The 23,004-nt window shown below is 43.9% G+C and overlaps 1 long non-coding RNA gene across 3 annotated transcripts in view; it reads right to left on the bottom strand.

Moving 5' to 3' along the window:
* LOC112652927 (uncharacterized) overlaps positions 1 to 22,621 on the bottom strand; it is a 59,652-nt gene extending 37,031 nt beyond the window's left edge. For all 3 annotated transcript variants that reach the window (XR_004813148.2, XR_003131820.3, XR_004813147.2), the window contains exon 1: positions 22,314 to 22,621. This is a non-coding gene — a long non-coding RNA (uncharacterized LOC112652927). The remainder of the gene's footprint in view (positions 1 to 22,313) is intronic.
* Between the last annotated feature and the right edge of the window lie 383 nt (positions 22,622 to 23,004).

Raw genomic sequence — 23,004 nt, 5'->3', positions numbered from 1 at the left:
CTTCACACACAGAGGGTCCGGGCTTCCCTAACCCTCTCCGGGGTCCACCTGGGCTGGAATGCCACAGCTGATGGGGCTTCACACCCACCCTTGCTACTGTACCCAGTTCTGCAAGTTTTCACTCCAGCAACACCCGTGCCTGTTCGTTAGCTGTGTCCCCATAGGAGCACGACAAAAATAGTCATTCCCCATCACCAAGGGCTCGCCCCGTCAGATAGGGACTCGTCCTCTCACTTCTAGGATGATAAAATGGAAGCACAGAGAAGTGAGAGCATTGATTCTCCCTTGGAGCGCAAATAGGCTGGAGGAGGGCACCTCTCTATTTTAGATTTACGCCACCGTCTTGTGATTTTACAGGAGACGCAGAAGAGACCCACTTTTCCCTAAACAGCCAAATCCCACCCCCACCCCCTTTCAAGAGATAAGACGGTAGCTCTAGCTTGAGTTTCTCTTTCTGGAGGGATCTCCCACCAGAACTCACTGTTCTAGTGCAGCTTTCAGCATCCCATGTGTGTGCTTCTATTTAAAAGTTGTCTGTCTGCAAATGCTCGAGGGAACAGACAATCTGGTTTCTCCTTCACTTTTGGTTGGTCTGTGCTGGAAATAAATGCCCGTGTTTTATGTGACGAGTGGGGACGGGACCCTCCAGGAAGGAGGCCTGGGACCACGACTGGCTGGGGATGAGGTAGCTCCCAGCCCTCACACACCAGCACATCTGGCCAGATGCTTAAGGGCCAAAGCACAGAACTTCGGGACCAGTGAGTTTATAAACATACACTCAATGAACAGCGGCCTGGACAACCCTGGGGTCCCCTCCTTCCCCAGTCACTGTGCTTAGCCTCCCGCCATCCAGCTGGCAGGGCCCATCCATCCTGTTCTGATTGCTCTGACCTTGTGCTCTATGATTGTTACAGCTGCTGAACATCACCCATGGGTCAAGGTCACACTTAGGAATCAAATGACCTGGGTTTTGCTGGCTCCACCAGTGACACACCTCGTCCTGAGGGCTTAGTTTCCTCAGCTGCAAAACACGAAGTTTCAAGAACCAGTAAACTGCTTTGTGCCGTGATCAATAAATAGTACTATTGCTTTTAAGTTTTAAGCCCAGGTACAAAGAATCGGCTCTCACATTCCCGACTCTCTCCTTCCATCAGCTAAGGCTCTTTCTTATCCGTTGGGCCCACGGAATTGTCCAGAAAATCCAGTACAGCTTAGTCACTTAGAGGGCTGGGAGGCTGAGGCTTCTCCTTTGTGGGGGTTGTGATTGAAAGGGATGTTTCACTTCTTCTGACGCATCACATTTTAGAAATACGTTTTTAAGCATGCTTCACGTTTGCCCTGAAAGCAATATCACCATTTTATTCCATGACTCCTTGGTGCTCCTCAGAGCCTGGATCTGCTTCTCCGGGTGCCCCCCGACCCCCACTGTGCAACGCGGGCCTCACCTACTATTCACAGCGTCACCCTCGTTTTCTGTTCCTCCTGCCTCCCCTTGTTGGGCAGGTTAGATACACTGGGGTCTTTTTGTCTTGTGGCCACAAAGGGTGAACTTCCTGTTTCCACGCCACCCGTAGATTCTCTTATCTCTCAGTGGCCTTAAACTCTGTGTGCCACAATGAGTTGCTGTCCTCCTACCTCAGGGCCTTCTCTCTACCCATCAGGAGCTGGAGTTCAAGTTTCATTGTTTTGTCCTCATAGCTGTGTGTTGCCACATTAGATGATACAATAATAGGCCACCGAGAGAAGTGCAGGATGACCTCAGTTGTACGAGTTAGTCATCTATTGCTGTGTAACAAATCACCCTAAAATGTAACAACTTAAAAAAATACAAGTAACGATCTTATACTTTCTGCAGGTCAAGAATTGAGGAGCGGCTTAGCTGGGTCTCTCACGAAGGCTGCAGTTAAGGTGCTGGCCGGGAGCTACAGTCATCTCAAGGCTCAAGTGCTTGTGGGCAGGATTCAGTTCCGTACATACTGTGGGACTGAAGGCCTCAGTTCCTTGCTGGGTTTGGATCAGAGGTCTCTCTTTGTCCTTTGTCTTGTAGGTGTCTCCATAGGCCAGCTTGCAACATGGCACCTGGCTCCATCAGAGAGAGCAAGAAGAGCCAGAGAAAAAGCAAAGCTGGAGTGACAAGCTTTAGAACTTAATCTTGGAAGCCATATCCTATCACCTGCACCATATTCTATTTGCCAACAGCAAGTCACCAGGTCCAGGCCTCACGCAAGGGGAGGGGACTACACAAAGTGTGACTACCAGGAAGTGGGGATCGTGGTGGCCATTTTGGGAGCTGCCAAGCACAGTGTAACGGTGCAACATGGCATGAAATTAAGAAGTTCTCGTGAATTTAAGCAGAAACGTATATGGAAATCATTGTCCTTAGCCAGTTTATTCCCAAACATCAATACCACACAGAAAAATCAGACATTTCTAGGCTAGAACTGTATATAAATGGTAACAAGTCCACCAAAATGCTTCAATGACCACTATTTTCTGGGATAAAAAAGTTTGCATAGTGCCTTTATAAGACTCAACTGAAGGGGCACTTGGGTGGCTCAGTGGTTGAGCGTCTGCCTTTGGCTCAGGTCGTGATCCCAGGGCCCTGGGATCGAGTCCTGAATCAGGCTCCCTTCGTGGACCCTGCTTCTCCCTCTGCCTGTGTCTCTGCCTCTCTCTCCGTGTGTCTCTCATGAATAAATAAATAAAATCTTTTTTAAAAAAACTCAACTGAAAAAAACTTGAGTGCAAAAGGGCATTATTTCGGTAAAATATGTCCCACATTGGGCAAAGGCATTTTAAGGCTAGGAAGGATTTCACGGTATGAAAAAACAAAGACAAGTTTCATTTCTTCTGACTTTATGTGTCAAACATTGTTTTAAGCACAACTCAATTTCCTTTGACCTATTAAATCAGTGAATGCATACCCCCTTCTACCATATGTGTTCTTTATATGGAGCAAGAAAATTTATGGTCCCAGACTCCCTCCACTGAAGAATCAAATTGTCTAACCCCTGCCTATGCCGTGGCTCTTTATGACGGAGCCATCGCATAGCCACACTGCCTTACTAGGTGTATCACTCCCTTCATTCCCATTCTGAGTTGTAATAATTGGCCTGGTTTTCTTCCCCCCAGACATTTTTCTACTAAAACGGAGGCCATTTAATGCCTCTTACTGAGTCAGCCTCACTGTAGAGCGGTGGTTCTCAACAGGAGTGATTTTGTCCCCAGGAGGCGTGTGGCAACATTTGGAGACATTTTTGATCATCACAACTTGGCAGGGGATGGGGGTGCTACGGGCATCTAGTGTGTCAAGGCTAGGGATGATGTTAAACTTTCTACAAAGTCACAGGACAGCCCCCACACCAAAGGGTTATCCAGTCCCAAACCTCACTGATGCCAAGGTTGAAACTTCAGGGAGAATTGAGCATCTTTTGTTTGGTAGGGAAGTTACTCCAACGTCAAGTTAACCTGGGTTCTGACCTTGCTGTGACCTTACCCTAATTAGAATGCTGGGGTTCCTGTGTGCACCTCTTTACCTTGGTATCCCAGGTGTCTTGCTCCTGGGTAGTGTCTGCCTGCCCGAGCCCTGCCAGAGATACAACTCAGAACCCAAGCTCTGGATCTCAAGCCGGGATCCTGCCTCTGATTCATAGGCACTGGGAGCCCAGGCTTATGTCCTTTCTGATCTTTCTGGCCAACCTCCTGCTCCTCGCAGACTGGCTACTGCATGTACCTAACCCTTCTCTGGCACTCACTGCTAGTCCATCTGCCCACCTTTCCCACCCTTTGCCCCCATGCTCCTGCTATTTACTCCAATTTCTGAAGCTATCTGTCTGTGGTCTCCCAAATGTTCTATGGTCCAGCTCTCTCAACTTCCCCTCATATAACTAGGCGTGGTCTGGTCCAAACTTCTGGTCTTTCCCAATGCAGAAGTCTATTTTCTAATATCTTGCTTGCCTAGTCTAGTCCTTCCTTTTTTTTTTTTTTTTTTTTTTTTAGTCTAGTCTTTCCTATTGCCTGATGACCTCTTCTTCTGACCCATGAGACAGAGCCAGCTACACATTGACTTATGCCAGAATAGGCACTAAAAACATAGAAAACAAATTCATTAAATGGATGATAACTGATTTTGTGCAGGTTAAACAGCAACCAGGAGAGCCTCTTGGCTGAATTTTTTAATTTTCCAAAGTTTTTCTTTTTTTAAGGATTTATTTATTTATTCATGCGAGACACAGAGAGAGGCAGAGACATAGGGAGGGGGAGCAGCAGGCTCCTCGCAGGGAGCCCGATGTGGGACTCCATCCCGGATCCCAGGATCACACCCTGAGCCAAAGGCAGACGCTCAACCGCTGAGCCACCCAGGTGTCCCTCCCAAGTGTTTTTGATTGGTTTTTAAAATTGTTTGTTGTTATTGTTTGCTTTTTGTTTATTTGTTTCTTGAATTATAGTGCAGGGTATCCCAATATGCCACCTCCAAACATACAACTTTGGCGTGAGATTATTTTGAGCTGAAGAAAATTGGGAAACAGCAGATACCCCCCAAAAAAAGCTCCCTGCCTTCCCTCCATTGGCCTCAAAGCAGAACATAAAATTCCATTTGCAGAGGTATCTCTCTGTCTGGTACCAGGAAGAAGGGGGACAAATCTTAGACTCCTAACCACTAGGAACAACCCTAGACTCTTATCAGCCCTGAGATGAGAAGATAAATAGCCATTATCTTCCATTAGTTTCCCCCCATGTATTTACTTTGCCATGGCTTGTCACTCCTAAAAGCCTAAGCCTGTTTTTCTTTTTGTCTTGTCACTTCTCTGCAAATCTATTGCTCTTATTAAGATGCCGTAACAACTCAAGTTCTAACCAGTACTTTGAGGTAGCACTGAATTTCTTCCACATATATGCACTCTGCTCATGTTAATAAACTCAGTTTTTCTCTTGTTAATCTGTCTTGTGTCCGTTTAATTTCCAGGGACCCAAGCGAAAAACTGAAAAAGTAGGGGAAAAGTTTTTTCTCCCTTACCGTAGACACCATTGAAAAGTTGGCCCTGGTGTGTCTAGAAGGGCTTCTCAAGAGCCTATTTTGAAGCTTGTGGGCTTAGGCAAAAGAAAAGAGGGGGTCATCAAAAGCCAAGAAAGAAGAGTAGGAGAAATAATGACTAAATGCAATGTAGTGTCCTGGATGGGATCCTGGAACAGAAAGAGGACGTTACGGAAACACTGGTGAAATTCAAATAATGTCTGGGGCTTGGTTAAATTATAATGCACCAATTTCAGTTTCTTCATTTTTATAAATATGCCACAGTCTTGAAAGATACTAACCATGGGGAAACTGTAAGGGGTTAAAAAAATAAACACAAAGAGGATATTTGGGGGATTTTTATGCTGTGAAAAAACTCTCCAAAAAAAGCATAAGGACATGGGTTTTGTTTTGTTTTTAAAAGGATGTGATTCCAAGGCCGCTTCTGTTTCCTCCCCTGTCCAGACACTATCCCTTAGGTCAAGACTGTGAGGTAATGGTTTTCCAGGCGAATCATATGGTTGGTCCCCCACATTCCTTTTTTTTTTTTTTTTTTAAGATTTTATTTGTTTATTCATGAGAGACACATAGAGAGAGAGAGAGGCAGAGACACAGGCAGAGGGAGAAGCAGGCTCCATGCAGGGAGCCCGACGTGGGACTCCATCCAGGGACTCCAGGATCACGCTAAACCACTGAGCCACCCAGGGATCCCCATGGTCCCCACATTCTTCCTAGTTCAGAATGGTTTGAAACAGATGTTTCCATACAACCATTTGAGGACAGAATCCATTTCCGTGCTGAGAGACTCATGCCCGCCCTTGTGTGTATTTGTTAATTTCTTTCAAATACATCACTTCCTATCGCAGCAATAGTCTTCCAGTTTCAAACATATGAAGTCCTGGCCTCAGTGGCCCCACGGAAGTGTGCACTGCTATTAGAAAGGGTTGGCCTGGGGATCCCTGGGTGGCTCAGGGGTTTAGCGTCTGCCTTGGGCCCAGGGTGTGATCCTGGAGTCCTGGGATCGAGTCCCACGTCGGGCTCCCTGCATGGAGCCTGCTTCTCCCTCTGCCTGTGTCTCTGCCTCTCTCTCTATCTCTCTGTGTCTCTCATGAATAAATAAATAAATAAATAAATAAAATCTTAAAAAAAAAAAAAAACAAAGAAAAGAAAGGGTTGGCCAGAGCCCTAGATGAAGAAAAATATGCATTTGATTTCCTGGCATTTTCAGTAAGAGTGAATTCACATAAGCAAGTGCCCCCTGTCCTCGAACATGACTTTTCCATTTATTCTGGATGGCCCCTGTTGGAAAGTTTACCACTGCCGGGTCAAGTACAGATGCATCTGGCAAACCCATTATAGAGGAACTATAATGAGCCCCCTCCCCCGTGTGACCTCTGAATCCTCGAACAATGTGTTCAACATGGTATCTCCTAGTTGTAACATTTTTCTGCAGCTAGGGAGAAACCAAGCATATTTTTCAGAGAGTAAATCATCCAGCAAGTAAATAATTACTGAAGGTTTTCCCTAAGGTATTTTCTAAAGCAATGTAAGTGTAGTTAAGGGTGTTTTGAACATGTTGTCTCTCTGCAGAATAATAAGGAGAATATTTAAGAATCTTTTGCCATTTTATGCAGCATGGGTTTGCTCCCTTCCAGAAAGACAGTGATGAGGTTTTTAAGATGGAGGATCTGATTTTCATCCAAGATCATGCCTGTTTTAAAAGCATTTGTTTTTTACCAATATTCAAATAATATTCAAGAAAATGAAACTGATCCATATAGCCAGTGTTTCCCTTGTAAGATAAAAAGACCAACCTTCTATAAGTAGATTAATAAAAATAAATAAATAAGCCTTGGTTCAGAATGAAATCACTGACGATGCAATTATTAGTGAGGATAATTGAAATGATAAGGAAAAATGATAATAAATATGCTCATTTCCTCCCATTATAGATCATGCTGTTCTTATGCTGTAAAAAACATTCTGATTCCTTAATCTGCTCATCTTGGCCGGGCAGCCAGCACGCAGAATCCATGGGGCTGGATATGGAAGGGTTAACTTGCATTTATTGTTCCGAGATGGCTGCACGCTCCAGGACCTTATGGGATATAGCCTTTGTGGAATCAGTAAGTCACAAGGCTGAGGTCTGTGATTTCCCTATAGAGTTCCAGAACTCTCTCCTCGGTGCTGTCTCAGCATCTGGCATCACAAGCCACAGAGACCAAGAGAATGGGAGCTGTCTCCATAAGATCGCCCACAATAAGTAGTTATTGGCATTTTCAATTAGATGGTATCTATACTATAATCCTGAGTTTCTCAGCCTTAGCCCTGTTGACATTTGGGGTCAGAGAATTCTTTGCTGTGAGGGCTGTCCGGCGCATTGTAGGATATTTAGCAGCATCCCTGGCCTCTGTCTGCTAGATAGCATTAGGCTGTGGCAACCAAACTGTCTCCAGACATCACTGAATGTCCCCTGTGAGTCACAACAACCCACCCCCTCCCCCACCCCCACCTTTGAGAACCACTGTCATAGTCAACGAGGAAGAAATAGCTGACCCAGAGCAGCTCAGGGAAGAGGCCAAAAAGACAAAATACAAAGAATGGGAAAAAAATAAAAAATAAAAAAAATACAAAGAATGGTGCTTCGGGTTTAAAGTCTTTAAAAAGTCCATCTATTACTGTCTACTTTGTGGCCTTTGGTACATTTACAATGTTATGCAAGCATCACCTCTATCTAATTCCAGAGCATTTTCATCACCACAGGAACCCTGTACCCGTGAAGCAGCCATTCCCTTTGCTCCCTCCTCAGTCCCAGACAACCACCATCTACTTGCTGTCTACGGATGTATTTATTCTGCACAAGTCACATCAATGGAATCATATGACCCGTGGCCTTTTGTATCTGGCTTCTCTCACTTAATATAACCTTTTCAAGGTTCATCCATGTCGTAGCACGCAGCAGGACCTCATTTCCTTTTACTGCCAAATACTTTCATTGTATGACTGGACCACAATTTGTTTATCCATTCATCCACTGATGGACGTTTGGGATGTTTCCATCTTTTGGCTATTGTGAATAGTGCTGCTATGAACATGCGTGTAGAAGTTTTTGTTTAGACACCTGCTTTCAGTTCTTTGGAACCCATACCCAGGGGTGGAATTGCTGGGTTACATGGTAATTCTATGAAGAGTAGCCCATTTTTAATCTGGAAAACTAAAGTGGTTGGTGTTTTCAATGATTATTTTTAAAATCCACCGGTGACAACTTAACACCAGTGATGGCTTTGAAAGTCCCTAGAATAAGCCTTGTTAACCTTGGGTTTCAAATGGTCTTGGGCAATCTCTGGATGGGTTTCAAAAGACCTGAAAATCTCTAGAAATGTGGTATCAATTTTGTGCATGTACAAATGTGAACCTTGCTAGGGAGAAGGTTAATAGTTGTCAGTACAATCTGAGAGGGGTCCATGACCCCTCTCACCAAACCTGGAACCCTCTGTATCAGAATTATCATTCAGTTGCTTGAAGAAAAAATAGCAAAGCTAAATATATTACAATGTTATTTGTCGATTATATTATACCTCAATGAAGCTGAAAAAATAAGAGACCATCTGGAAATCCTACTTTTAAGACTGGGAGTGGTGTAATTCTTGGCAAACATCAACATTTCTGAGCTTCCCCATCTGAAAAATGGCTCCCTGCATTCATCTGCCTGACCCCCGACATCATCCATTGATTCTCAACATTGCTGCACAGGTGATCTTTTCATATGCCAATTTGATTAAGCCACCCTTTCTAGAAACACGTCAATGGCATCTCTTTGTTCTCTACATAAAAGCCAACATGTTAGTGGAGACTATGAAATATTCTCATCTATACTTTCCATTCTGGCATTATCTCCCATCAGCCTCCCTCCTTTTCAGAACTGCTTCCCATTTCTGCAACATGCCAAGTTCCCTCCTGCCTCAGGACCTTTGCATATGCTAGTCCTGCTGCCTGGAACACTCTCTCACCACTCATCACCACCTCCTCCACCTGCTCATACCTATTGACCCTTGAGGTTTTAAGGCAAATATTATGTCCTTAGGAACATTGTGTTTTAACCTCCCACCTGCATTTTAAGCCAACGGGCCCAACTGTGGTTCTCGTGGCACTTAAGACAACTGTACATTTACAATTACCTGATGATGGGATTACAGCTTATCTCACCCAGAACAGAAATTCCATAAGGGCAAAGACTTTTTTGCTCACCATTGTATTGCCAGCACATTACAATGTATATACACATGTAATTCCTGAATAAAAGAATGCTAAATTCATCTGTAATGCTAAATATGTAAAATTCTGATATCAAATTTACCTAAAAGAAAAAAAATTCCCTGAAGGAGATTAAAAAATATTGAGAGCCTTTATAAGTGGATCTCAAAGTGTGGTCCCCAGATACCTGGGGGTCCCCAAGACCCTTCCAAGGGTTCTGTGAAGTCAAAACTATTCTCATAATGCCTCCAAGATGTTATTTGCCTTTCTCACCTTGTTGATATTTGATTTGCACTAGTGCTATAAAGCAGTGGGCAGGGGCTCCTCGGGGGCTTAGTCGGTTAAGCATCTGCCTTCAGCTCGGGTCATGATCCAGGGGTCCTGGGATAGAGCCCCACATTGGGATCCCTGCTCAGTGGGGAGTCTGCTTCTCTCTCTCTCCTCTGCCTGCTGTTCCAACTGCTTGTGCTCTCGCTCTCTCTCTCTCTCTGTGTCAAATAAATAAAATCTTAAAAACAAAACAAAACAAAACAAAAAAAAACAACCAAAGGCAGGGAGCAGTACAGCCACTGGCACCTGAATGTGAATCGAGGCATTGGCACCACACTGTACTAGTGGGGATTGTGCTTTTCACCACCATGCACTCGCAGAAAATACAAATGCCAGTAAAATTATTACTTTTACTACCTTTCAACCCTTGGGTACACATCTTCTTAAATTCTGTGTGACCAAGTGAGAAGTACGTCTAAATCCTTTCTGCCGCCTACCAATGTTCATATACTGTCTCAAGGAAAAGCACTCCAGTGACTGAAGTGCTAATATTTGAGTTGCCAGATAAACTAGCTGCTGTTTTCATGTGACACCATTTTAACTTGAAAGGCTAACTGACAACCAGGGACTTTACAGAGTTGAGGATTAGACAGACATTTTCTCAAAAATGAACAAAACGGGCTTGTCAGTTTAAGGAAAACAATTGACAGTATTTGCTGCCAATAATAACATTTGAGTTTGAGCTTGCGTTTTCAAGTGACAGTTACAATTTTAGGAAACTTGAATATGCCCCCATGGGCTTGACAGCTTCACATCACTTAAAGACTCCTCTGAGGAGATCAGTGGTACTAAAGAGTGTGCTTTCATTCTATACTGTATAGGGAAGAGCTGCATAACTCAATGAAATAATATTTCCCTCATGATCAATGCATGATGTTACAAAATCATGCATGGGTAAAATATTCATTCAAAATGTAAGGTAAACCAGTGAATTTTAATGTAACAGAGTACAAAAACATCATTATTATGGTTTCAAATCTCATAATGCATATTTTCCTCAGAAACTACCACTTTTCACAATTTGGTGTAGTACCAAAGGAGAACGTCCACAACTACCTGAAAAAGCTGTTAATATACTTCTCCTATTTCCAAAGACATATCTGTGGGAGGCTGGATTTTCTCTATATTTTCCAGACAAAACAATGTTCCAGAATCTATTGACTATAGAAGCAAAAATGAGACTTCAGCTGCTTCTATTAAGGCAGACATTAAAGAGATTGCAAAAGTGTGTAACAATGCCATTTTCCCAATGAACTTTTTATTTAAGAAAATAGCTATTTCCATGAAAATGTGTTATGTTAACATATATTGGGTTTGTTACTGTGATTTTTAAATAAATTAATACATAAGTATTCAGAAATTTTTCTCTGCCTTTATCTCTAACTTGGTGACACCAATTGCTAAAATCCATACAAAGACAAGCTCTCTGGAGTCTTCAGTGATTCTTAAGATTAAATGGCTCCCAAGACCAAAATGTTGGAGAACTACTGACTTACATTACAAATAAGATTTCCATTTTAAAATTTTGAAATTGCGGATAGTGCTGTAACATGTGGCTATTATTCAAAATATGTAAGGAACTCATACCACTCAATAGCAAAAACCAAGGAATCCAACTTAAAAAAATGAAGAGAGGACCTAATAGACATATTTCAAAGAAGACATCCAGATGGCCAACAGATACATGAAAAGATGCTCAACATCACTCATTGTCAGGGAAATACAAATCAATACCACAAGGAGATATCACTTCTAACCTGTTAGAATAGTTAGTATCAAAAAGACAAGAGATGACACGTGTTGGAAAGGAAATGGAGAAAAGGGAACCCTTGTGTACTGTTGGTGGGAGCAACACTTGGTGCAGCCACTGTGGAAAACAGGTGGTTTCTCACAAAATTAAAGATAGAACTACCATATGATCCACCAATTCCACTTCTGGGTACATATTCAAAGGAAATGAAATCAGGATCTCAAAGAGATATCTGAACTTCTATATTCATTGCAGTATTATTCACAATAGCCAAGATACAGAAACAACTTAGATGTCCCTGGATAGATGAATGGATAAAGAAGATGTTTCCATATGGATATTATATATATATATACTATATATATATAATAATAATAGATCTTAAGTGTTCTCATCACAACAACAAAAAGTAATTATGTGAGGTTATGGAGGTGTTAATTAATATTATTGTGGTAAAGGCAGCCTCGGTGGCACAGCGGTTTGGTGCCGCCTGCAGCCTAGGGTGTGATCCCGGGGATCCAGGATCGAATCCCACATCAGGCTTCCTGCATGGAGCCTGCTTCTCCCTCTGCCTGTGTCTCTGCCTCTTTCTCTCTGTGTCTATGAATAAATAAATAAAATCTTTAAAAAATATTATTGTGGTAATTATATATTATATATTTATATGTATTGTATAAATATACATTATATGTTATTATAATAATATAATATATAATATATTATATTATTGTGGTAATTATATATATATAATATCCATATGGAAACATCTTCTTTATCCATTATATATCCATTATATCCATTATATATAATATCTATATGGATATATAATACACATATATACACACAATGGAATATTATTCAGCCATGAGAAAGGAGGAAATCCTGCCACTTGTGACAACATGGATGGACCTCAAGGTCATTATGTTAAGTGAAATATGTCAGAGAAAAACAAATACTGTATGACCTCACTTACATGCAGAATCTAAAAAAGCCAAACTCGGAAACAGAGTCGATTGGTGGTTGCCAGGGGCTAGGGAGTGCAGAAAATAGAGAGATGTTGGTCAAGGGGTACAAATTCACATTTATAAGATGAATAACTTCTGGGAATCTAATGTATGGCATGGTGACTACAGTTAACAATATGGCACTATATACTTGGAAGTTGCTAAGAGAGTAGAACTTAAGTGTTCTCATCACAACAACAAAAAGTAATTATGTGAGGTGATGGAGGTGTTAATTAATGTTATTGTGGTAATCATCTCACAATATATACGTGTATTAACTCATCACGTTGTACACCTTGACGTTAGACAGCGCTATACGTCAGTTGTATCTCCATAAAGCTGAAAAGAATACAATTATAAAGCAACCAGACTGTAGAGTCTGTAGAGATATAAAAGCAGGTATGTCTCCATTATTTTAACAAAAACTCTATTAAGTAAAAAAAAAATCTCTATAAATTATAGATCAAAAAAGCTAAGAGCAGTCACTCATTCAGATATACGCACCTGTTTAGGAAAACAGGAGTAATATCCAATTACCAATTTCCATGTCCAAGTGCCTACTTCCGAGTGCATATAACATAAAAGTGAGGAAAAAGTCAAGAGGGTAAATGTTAATAGAAGGACAACTCTGATTCAGTTGAACTATTTAGTTATTAATAATCACTGATCAAAAAATAAAACACGCCTGCAATCTTGAAAAAGAAGTCATCTGGGGCACCTGGTTGGCTCAGTCAGTGGAGTATGTGACCCTTGATCTGTGGGGTGGTGGGTTCAAGGCCCACATCTGGTGTAGCGATTACTTAAAAATGAAATCTTAAAAAGAGAAAAAGGAAATATCCTTTTTTTTTTTTAAGTAGGCTCCATGCCCAACGTGGGGCTCCAACTCACCACCCCAAGATCAAGAATCACATGTTCCACGGACTGAGCCAGCCAGGTGTACTAAAACTGGATCACGGATATACTACTCTTTGTTATATTATTCTCTGTATTTTCTATGCTTGAAATTTGCATGATAATAGAAGAAGCACGCCACATTGGTAAACTGAGGATATAGAGTGAGATTCAAAGTGGGAACAGGAGGGTAAAGACCCTGAAACAATACAATTTCAATAACATTTATTCTTTACCCACATACTTTTATCATTTTTCCCAAACCCATAATGCCATGGATTATATCCTGGAGCAGGGCCTCTCCTCCCTGCCAGTTCTTGTCCCTTTTCTACATTTACTTAGGGAAAGACATCAGAGACCTGGAGACGCCCAACTGCCACCAGCCTGCGTGGGGTCTCCTCCAAGGGATTCACCACAGAGTTCCCGCTAGTCTATAGCTTCCTCACTCTCCACACCCCCAACCCCCACAACCCTAGGGATTATTTTTACATGAGGACTGACTGCAAAAGGAAGCCTGCTCAGTTCAGGGCAAAGGTCTGGTTTCCTGGCGGTGCCAGCAGAAAGGCAATTGTCCCGGAACAGGCATCTTCTAGTTCAGATACATGTTTCTTCTTACTTCCACCCACCCGTCTCTACGGACATGGTCTAAAGACTTTCCTACGTTGTGGTTGGTGAAGATGATGACGGAGCTGATGAAAATGCAAATTTAACACATTTAGCTCTTAACCCTGTCACCATCCCAAATATTTACCCTGGGAGTTTGTCTCATGACCCAATGTTTTGCTATAGGTAAAATTCACATACAACAAAACACACAGATCTTCAGTGTACCGTTCCGTGAGTTTTGACAAATCCATGCCACGCCACCTAATGCAAACTCCGGTGAAAATCGTCATTACTTTCACCCCAGAAAATTCCCCCTTGCTCCTTCCTTCTTAGCCAAAAATCACTATCCTCTCCAGCTTAGAGGCAGTCACTGTTTGCTTTTCCCATCACCTGAATCTTGAGGTGTGTTTGGGGATTGGAGAGGGAGGAGGCGAATTTCTGAGATCCCTCATTCATTAAATGAGTTGAGGTGTGGATTCATCCAAAGAGGCTCTCCCCAGTCTTGAACTGGAGGCCAAATTCTCACAAGTGGGCTTTTGATTAGGGCCTAGCTGAAATCCATTTTCCCCAATGTTGCTTCTGTTTTCGTGGACATAACCCTGGTGCTATATTCAGGAGATGTCAGTGCTGAAGGGCCAGGGAGGAGAAAATATAGCTAGGTAAAGAAATCAAGACTCAGGGGCGCCTGGGTGGCTCCATTGGTTAAGCATCTGCCTTCAGCTCAGGTCACGATCCAAGGGTCCTGGGATCGGACTCCCTGCTCATTGGGGAGTCTGCTTCTCACTCTCCCTCTGCCCTTCCCCCCTGCTTGTGCTCTCTCTCCATCAAATAAATAAATAAAATCTCAAAAAAAAAAAAAAAAAGAAATCAAGACTCAAAGTTTAAAATCTAGCTCTTACTTGGAACTCATCATTTTTACGTCTATGCTTTAGATGAAGAGGCTTCAGACTAGGGATCTAAATTTTAAGCATATCCCCAACCTGGACTGGCTATGACTTTAGATAAATTACTTCCCATCTCTGAACTTCTTCCAGCTATAAAGTGAGTATCGCACTGCATTGATCTCCACTCTAATGGACAGTGTAAATCTTGCAGCCACAGCGTTTGGGGCCATGGCTTGTTTATGTGCACCCAGGCTTCTTCAGCTTCAAGGAAAGAACAAAGTAGTCCTGCTCCGTGATGTCTAATATAATGAAAGCGAACTCTTTCAGTCACAGCATAAGAGCTGTCGAAGAGAAAGTTTGATGACAAAATTAGCCACAAACTTGTGGAGGAGTGACAGTTTCCAGAATTTTATTCATTATCGAATCAATTTGGTTATTTTCTATTTCCTGCCAGATTATTTTTCAGATGTCGCTATTCATAAGTATGCAAAAAAGCCACGCCGCCTTTCCAACTCTGCTAAAGTCACTTCTGTATTGTTGTGTTCATCAGAATGTTCAGGAAGGATTCGTTTGGTTCGTACAATAAAAGAGCTCCAAATGGTAATGATTCCCAAACAGTACTTGGTTCGCAAAGAATCCCACACCAGAACATTGAGGGGGCTGCCTTCTGTGGTGGGAACTCAGCTGCACCATGTGTTCTAGCAGAACCCGGTTTCTCCCTGCGAGCCAGTCATTCTCCTTGGCAGCCCAGAGTCTCCTTTCTCTCCCTGTGGGGCTCTTTACACCCGGGGTGGCTTTTGCTTCTATCCCTTCCCACCAGGATTCGAGCAGCACCTCAGTGTGGAGACCCAAAGCAAACAATTACAAAGTCAAATAAGCAAACCCTCAGGTATAGAAAGCCCTTCTCTCCTGTCGGGCTGTACCTACTTCTGGGTGCGCCCCGGCTTAGGAGGCAAGTAGGCTGTGAATGCACGTTCTGGGCACTGGGTGCCCCCCCAGTAGGCTGCAAACCCGTGGGCAGGGGTCACGGTGAGCGCTCCGGCCTGAGATGGGGAATCAAGTCCTTGGGGTGCATGTGGCATTTGAGAGAGTGGAAACACCGGGGGAGGTTTAGGGGTTCCAGCTTCCGATTCCAGATCTGGGGCTAGAAACCCCAGTCTCTGAGCTTCAGTACCGTCTGCTGGAACTGTGAAGTGAGGACCCACGTACTTGTAGAACTTCTCTCAGACTTTCACCCTCATAATTCTGCCCTGAGGGCCTGAGGACACTGCAGATTCCGATGGCTCAGGTCTGGGGTGGGGCCGGAGCCTGCAGGTCTCCCGAACTCCCAGGGGATGCTGCTGCTGCTGCTGGTCTGGGGACCCCAGGTTGAGGAGCATATTCCGTGGCCAGGCCTGGGAATGAGGTGCTTGGCGTTTAAAAATGTCTTCAAGCTGTCACCGTGAAGTTAGCATCACTCCGTGTAATATGAAAAGAAACTCGGGGGGCGCCTGGGGGGCTCAGCTGTTGAGCGTCTGCCTTCGGCTCAGGTCATGATCCCAGGGTCCTGGGATCGTGTCTCTCATGAATAAATAAATAAACTCTTAAAAAAGAAGAAAAGAGGGATCCCTGGGTGGCGCAGCGGTTTGGCGCCTGCCTTTGGCCCAGGGTGCGATCCTGGAGACCCGGGATCGAGTCTCACGTCGGGCTCCCGGTGCATGGAGCCTGCTTCTCCCTCTGCCTATGTCTCTGCCTCTCTCTCTCTCTGTGACTATCATAAATAAATAAAAATTTAAAAAAAAAGAAGAAAAGAAAGAAAGAAAGAAAAGAAAGAGGAAAGAAAGAAAGAAAGAAACAAACAAACAAACAAACTCGGGCTTGGAGAGGGCTTGGAGAGGGCTTGGAGAGGTCAGAGAGTGTGGGGCATACAGGAAATCTGGTTCCCCAACCAGGGAGGGAAGGGAGCTACAGCAGAGCTGGTCAGCAGCACCTGGGAATGTGCTGGAAACACAAGTAGGTCCCGTCTCAGACCTACTTGATCAGAAAGGCCGGTGGTGCTCCCTGCAATCTGCGGTGCAACAGGTCACCCTTTACTTTTTTTTTTTTTTAAGATTTATTTATTTATTTATTCATGATAGACATAGAGAGAGAGAGGCAGAGACACCAGAGGAGGGAGAAGCAGGCTCCATGCCAGAGTCCCACGCGGGACTCGATCCTGGGACTCTAGGATCTCGCCCTGGGCCAAAGGCAGGCGCCAAACCACTGAGCCACCCAGGGATCCCCACCCTTTGCTTTTCGGAGTCTGCCCAACGTCCGACTTCGAGGACCACTGAACCAGAGCACTGCTTCTCAGGCCTGATGGGGCGCACGCACCTCCCGGGGCTCCTGTTACGCCGCGGCCTCGATTCCGCAAGCCCAGGGCCCGGCCTGAAGTCGCGCGGTTGCCACAGGCCCCGGGGCCGCCGGTGCTGCTGGGCCAAGGGCCACACTGGGGCCCGCTGGGAACTGGATGCTCTCTCCCTCCAGCGGGAAGGCTTCGTTGAGTTGCCTGCGGGCTTTGTTCTTCACAGGCAGATGGAGGCGCAGGAAGGAGCAGAGAGTGCATTCCTGGGCTCAAGGACCTGCAGAACTGGCTCAAACCAGAAAGCTTTGCATTCCATCTCAAGCTTCTGGGATAAGCACCAGTACAGTAAAGCACCAAAAGACAAGATGGGCAGTTGCTTCGAAGAGAAAATTCTGGTGTTGGGCTCAGCACTGCCCTCAGAGAATGGAGAAATTCCTCCTGCAAAGACCAGGGTTCAGGGCCCCTGGGTGGCTCAGCGGTTGAGCATCTGCCTTGGGCCCAGGGTGTGATCCAGGGGTCCCGGGATGGAGTCCCGCATCCCCTGCAGGGAGCCTGCTTCTCCCTCTGCCGGTGTCTCTGCCTCTCTCTCTGTGTCTCTCATGAATATATAAATAAAAATCTTTAAAAAAATTAAAAAAAGACCTTTCTCCATCACAAGGATAAGGATGCCTTGTTTTAGCTACCCTGGCTGAGCCTCTAATCTTTTTCTAGCCAACACTGGATTTTCCTTCTGAACTCACTTGGTCTGTAAACATCATTTCCTTTGCAACCCCAAGCCCCAAATTTCACAGAACCATGCTATGTCAAATAAGAAAAACCTGCCTTACTATGACCTCGCTGTCTTAAACATTAATCACTGCTTCCCTAGAATTTTTCCTTTGTGCTTTTGGCTGCCCAATGGCTTGTGTCTCTTGAAAATACTGAGAGGTCACAGAGAAGGGAAGAAATCCTTCATTTAAAAAAAAATTATTTATTTGAGAGAGAGAGAGAGAGAGAAGCATTTGCAGAGGGAGAGGCAGAGGGAGAAGCAGACTCCTCGCTGGGCAGGGAGCCCAATGCAGGACTCGATCCCAGGACCCCGGGATCATGACCTGAGCCAAAGTCAGACGGTCAACCTACTGAGCCACCCGGGCACCCCAATCCCTCATTTTATATTTGGATAGATTTTCTGTGCAAAAACACAGCAGATGCAGTGTGCTCCCCTGCTGGGACGGCGGCAGCTGAAAGCAGTTAGTTGGGCAACACTCCCAACAGCTGGGGTGTCGATGCTCTGTTCCCGAGAAGGGGTCCAGAGAAGTCACCCATACTGCTCATTCCTATGTCGTTGTTTGGCCTTCTCTAGAACACACCATGAGGCTAGGATGTATACGTCTTTGGTTTGGGACGCATACCTAGCACAGTATCTGGCATGGGGAAGGGCCACACATCTTCGTTGAGTACAGTTTTCCAATTTTGAAAAACATTCCATAAGTTCTACTTGACTTCCCTGTGTATTTTCCCTTAGCCGCCAAAACGTATTAGGTTTCATTTCTACGGTGTCGTGTACTTTGAAGCATTTGAAGCTTGTCTGTTATCTCAAGACGTATTTCTAAAGCCATCCCAATCACCTTGATTGATTTTTAGCACCTGTTGTGCGTTTAGAACAGACCTTCTGGGGATCCCTGGGTGGCGCAGCGGTTTGGCGCCTGCCTTTGGCCCAGGGCGCGATCCTGGAGACCCGGGATCGAATCCCACGTCGGGCTCCCGGTGCATGGAGCCTGCTTCTCCCTCTGCCTGTGTCTCTGCCTCTCTCTCTCTCTGTGACTATCATAAATAAAAAAAAAAATAAAAAAAAAAAAAAAAAAAGAACAGACCTTCTGGCTATGATGAAAGTGTTCTAGTATACACTGTCCGGCGTATGCCTTGATGGGCTGTGACTTGGCATCACGGTTGGGTGCCCTGGTACCAAAGGCACAGTCCTTGGTTTAATAGACCGAGGAGGAATGCAGAGCTTGCCTAATCAGGAGCCTGACCCCTCATGAGGAACGTCAGATGCTAGCTGTATAGGCCGACGGGCCATTTGCCCTGACCACACCGCTTATCCATTCCAGAAGCTCACCAGGTCAGCAGTTTCCTCGACGGTGGCCTGACTGGGAACTGCATGGCCTCGTCCCCTCCTCTAAGGCCTCTGGTTGGGGCATTTCCTTTAAGAGGCCCCTGAGCAGCTGGAGTCTGCCCATGGTACTGGAATGGAAGCAAAATACATCAGCTGACATTCTGTCCTCCGTCCTATCTCGCTTTCTGGCTCAAGGGCATTTTGATTCATTCAGCCTTTACTTTTATTTCCATTTCCAAAGTTTACAAATTTGAGCTTAGGGCTGTTCGGCTATTAGAAGAAAAATCTTTCCTTCCTCTCCAGCTGTCTTCTAAAACGCGATTGTCCAGTGGATGGCAATGGCTTTTCCATCAAAAATAAAAATAAAAATAAAAATAAAAATAAAAATAAAAATCACAAGGCAAGGATGTTGCAACCAGCAAGTTATCTCTCATATTGGAAAAGTAGATTTAAAACTCCAGATCTGGGAAGCCTGGGTGGCTCAGTGGTTTAGCGCCTGCCTTTGGCCCAGGGCCTGATCCTGGAGACCCGGGATCGAGTCCCGCATCGGGCTCCCTGCATGGAGCCTGCTTCTCCCTCTGCCTGTGTCTCTGCCTCTCTCTCTATGTCTCTCATGAATAAATGAATAAAATCTTAAAAAAAAAAGAGGGTAAGAATTTAAAATAAAATAAAACTCCAGATCTTTGATCTCTTTACAAATTCTTAGCAATATGCTCTAGTCTTGGCAATGAGTATTATAATAGTATTATTATTGAAAACAGCTGTTAAGTTTGCATCTAAGAAATGTTTGCAAAAAACTCAGATCAGGTCAGCAACGTACTCGACAACAGGGTTTTCCTGTGTCCTACTTTCATGTGTTATAATATTTTCGGTTATATAATCTTTTCCCTAGAGAAGGAGGAATAATGTGAATTAAATGTGTCGGATAAATGGATGTGGGTCTTTCTCTTGATAGGAATGCTTAATGCAAAATTCTTTCTAGGAGGCATCCTTGGTAGTTCCTGAATTAGGTTATTGAAAGTTTTCTTTTCTTCTTTTTTTTTTGGTGAAAGTTTTCTTTTTTAAAACAGTTTTAGTGCTCTGTATTTAACTCTAATCTACAGCCTTCTCCGCATTATTTGAATGCCAGCAATTCTGATGATAAGGGCGTGTCTCATGGAGGCAGCAATAAGAAGGAGCTAGTGGCGGCTCTAAGAGAGGAGCAACCAGTCTTCATTCAGGAAGGCTCCGGCTTTACCATATGAATTAAAAAGAGCAGCACGAACTGCAACATTGATCTGTTGCTGATGGAATAGAAGCAAAAACTCCTCATTTGAAATCTCCCCACATTGTCTCTCTCTGCAGCTTGGAATCCGCAGACTAATTCTGCTTCTATCAGCGAACAGGGATGTAGATTAGCTTCACCGAAGATCACCAAGGGCAATCCCTCCCCCCCACCCCTTCCTTTGAGACAGTGTCTAATTGTTTGAATGTATTCGATCCGTTTGATGGGGGAATTGCCATTACAGTCATAGAAGCTAGTTCCAAATCTCAAGAGTGGAAGAGTATGGATTTATGATTTTTAAAGCTCCAATAAATGTTTCGTGTTGGAGTGCTACATGAAACCATGAAAAAAGAACTTGGGAAAAATATGAAAAATGTATGCTTTGTGCTTCTAGTACATTTCAATACCAGATTTCAGTGTGATATACAGTGGTGGTTGCCATAACAACAGAGCAATCCAGGAGCCGCGATTACGCATATAAGGAAATGGCAGCCAAGGATCCTGCTCTCTGGTCAGAGCCACTGTCTTGTTCATCGCCATCTAGTTCTTTCACCTTGTACATCAATTATCTACATTCGGGCTCTTAAAATTGCTGATCGTCTACCTAAACTTTAGGTTCTGAGCTTTTTCTCTTGAAAAATAGTCCCAGAATATTAGAGCAGAGGAGCGTAAAGTGGGTACGTGTCAGATCCCCTTGTCTCAACAGCTTAAGAAATCGATATAACTGATGACAGGGAGTTGAAGCTACAATATAATTAAGGCAAGGAGGAACCCCTGCAATTTTGGATTAAATAATGGGATGGTGGATATGTACTTACCTAAATGATGAAAGGATTGCTTTGGAATAATATCACACGCATGGGCCAGCATAAGAAATATTCCCCTTCCTTCCTTTTTTCTTTTTTTTTTTTTTTAAGATTTTATTTATTTATTCATGAGAGACACAGAGAGAGAGGCAGAGACACAGGCAGAGGGAGAAGCAGGCTCCATGCAGGGAGCCCGAGGTGGGACTTGATCCCAAGACTCCAGGATCACGCTCTGGGCCCAAGGCAGGCGCTAAACCGCTGGGCCACCCAGGCGTGCCCCCTTCCTTCCAACAAAATGACTGATGGCACTTCGTATGTTGGCACACCAGAGTGAAAACTTTGCTTATTTATTATTCTAAATGATTAGTAATGAGAAGATCCATTCACATCCAGCTCATGAGAGGCACTGAGTCAAATCTAAACCATGGCACCATCATTTCCCTGAGAGGTTTTAAAACCAACAGTTTTGAGAAAGACAGTGGAGAGCTTTTCCTAGTCAAGTTACTAACTTTCCAAAACTAGCAGTGACAATGCTGCTTTCCACCCTCATGCAATGATGAGACATTTTTGGCATCATGCAGGGGCTCTAACTTGAAGTCTGGAAAAAAAAAAAAAAAGCTGGTGGTGAAAATCCACCTCTCTAATAATAATAACAAGCACTTACGAGTGACAACTCATGCTAGGTACTTTAATGTCATTTCTCAACCTCACAGCAATGCAAAGTAAATATTATTCTCTGTTTCATAAATCAAGGACAAGTGATATTAAGTAACTTCCTCAACATCACAAACCTTTGGCTCCTTTTCTTTCACTCCATGTTTGTGGAATTCAAAGATAAGAGGCCCAAAAGCAGATTCCGGGTTTGTTTTCCTCACCACGATGAACCCACCGTGTAGTTCAGACTCTACTTATGGTAGACACCACATGGTGTGGATATCAAATCCTTCAGGAGAGTTTCCAGCAGCAAAGTTCTGTGGTAAGCTGTGTTGTTTATCCTTTGCTGCCAACAAATTACTCCAAAACAGTGGCTCAAAGCAATCTGCACTTACCACCTCACAGTTTCTGTGGGATGGGAATTTGGGAGCAGCTTACCTGGGGGATTCTGACTCAGGGTGTCTTGAGATTTTGTAGTTAGGACATCAGCAAGGCTGCGGTCATCTGAAGGCTGACGAAGGCCGATGGATCTGCTTCCAAGATGGTGTGCTCACATGGCTGTGGGCAGGAGGCCCCTGTCCCTTGCAGCGTGGGCCTCCCCGTAGGGCTCTTTGAGTGTTCTCACAACATGGCAGCTGGCTTCCCTGAGAATGAGCCATCAAAGAAACAGCAAGGAGAGGCCACACTTCGAGCTCGCAGCCTTGGAAGTCCCGTACCATCACTTTAGTCACATTCTGTTTGTTAGAAGTGAGTCACTAAGTACAGCCCACACTCAAGGGGAGAGGAATTAGACTTAACCTCTTAAGGAAGCAATACCAGAGAATTTGTAGACATATTTTCAAGTTACCCCATAAGCAGACTTTGGATTTCAGAAGATACAGAAGGTCTGGAAATCCAAAAACATAAAAGCACAATCTAATTTCATCTATCTAATGGAGCTAAAAATATGCCCACAGCCAACCTGTCTCCACTAAATGTAATGAGTAATGTCAGTGAAGTTTGCATTCGTCAAAGATCTTGAGTCCCGGACAAAATGCAATATGTCTGAATAGGATTGAGGTGACTTTTCAAATAATATTGTATCTCTAAAATATAATTATATAGTGTAGCATTTATCTAAAAGGGTCAG

The sequence above is a fragment of the Canis lupus genome, chromosome X (assembly GCF_003254725.2).
Source record: "Canis lupus dingo isolate Sandy chromosome X, ASM325472v2, whole genome shotgun sequence".
Lineage (NCBI taxonomy): Eukaryota > Metazoa > Chordata > Mammalia > Carnivora > Canidae > Canis > Canis lupus.
The sequence above is the reverse complement of the archived record's forward strand: the minus strand, read 5'-3'. Positions and strand labels throughout refer to the sequence as shown.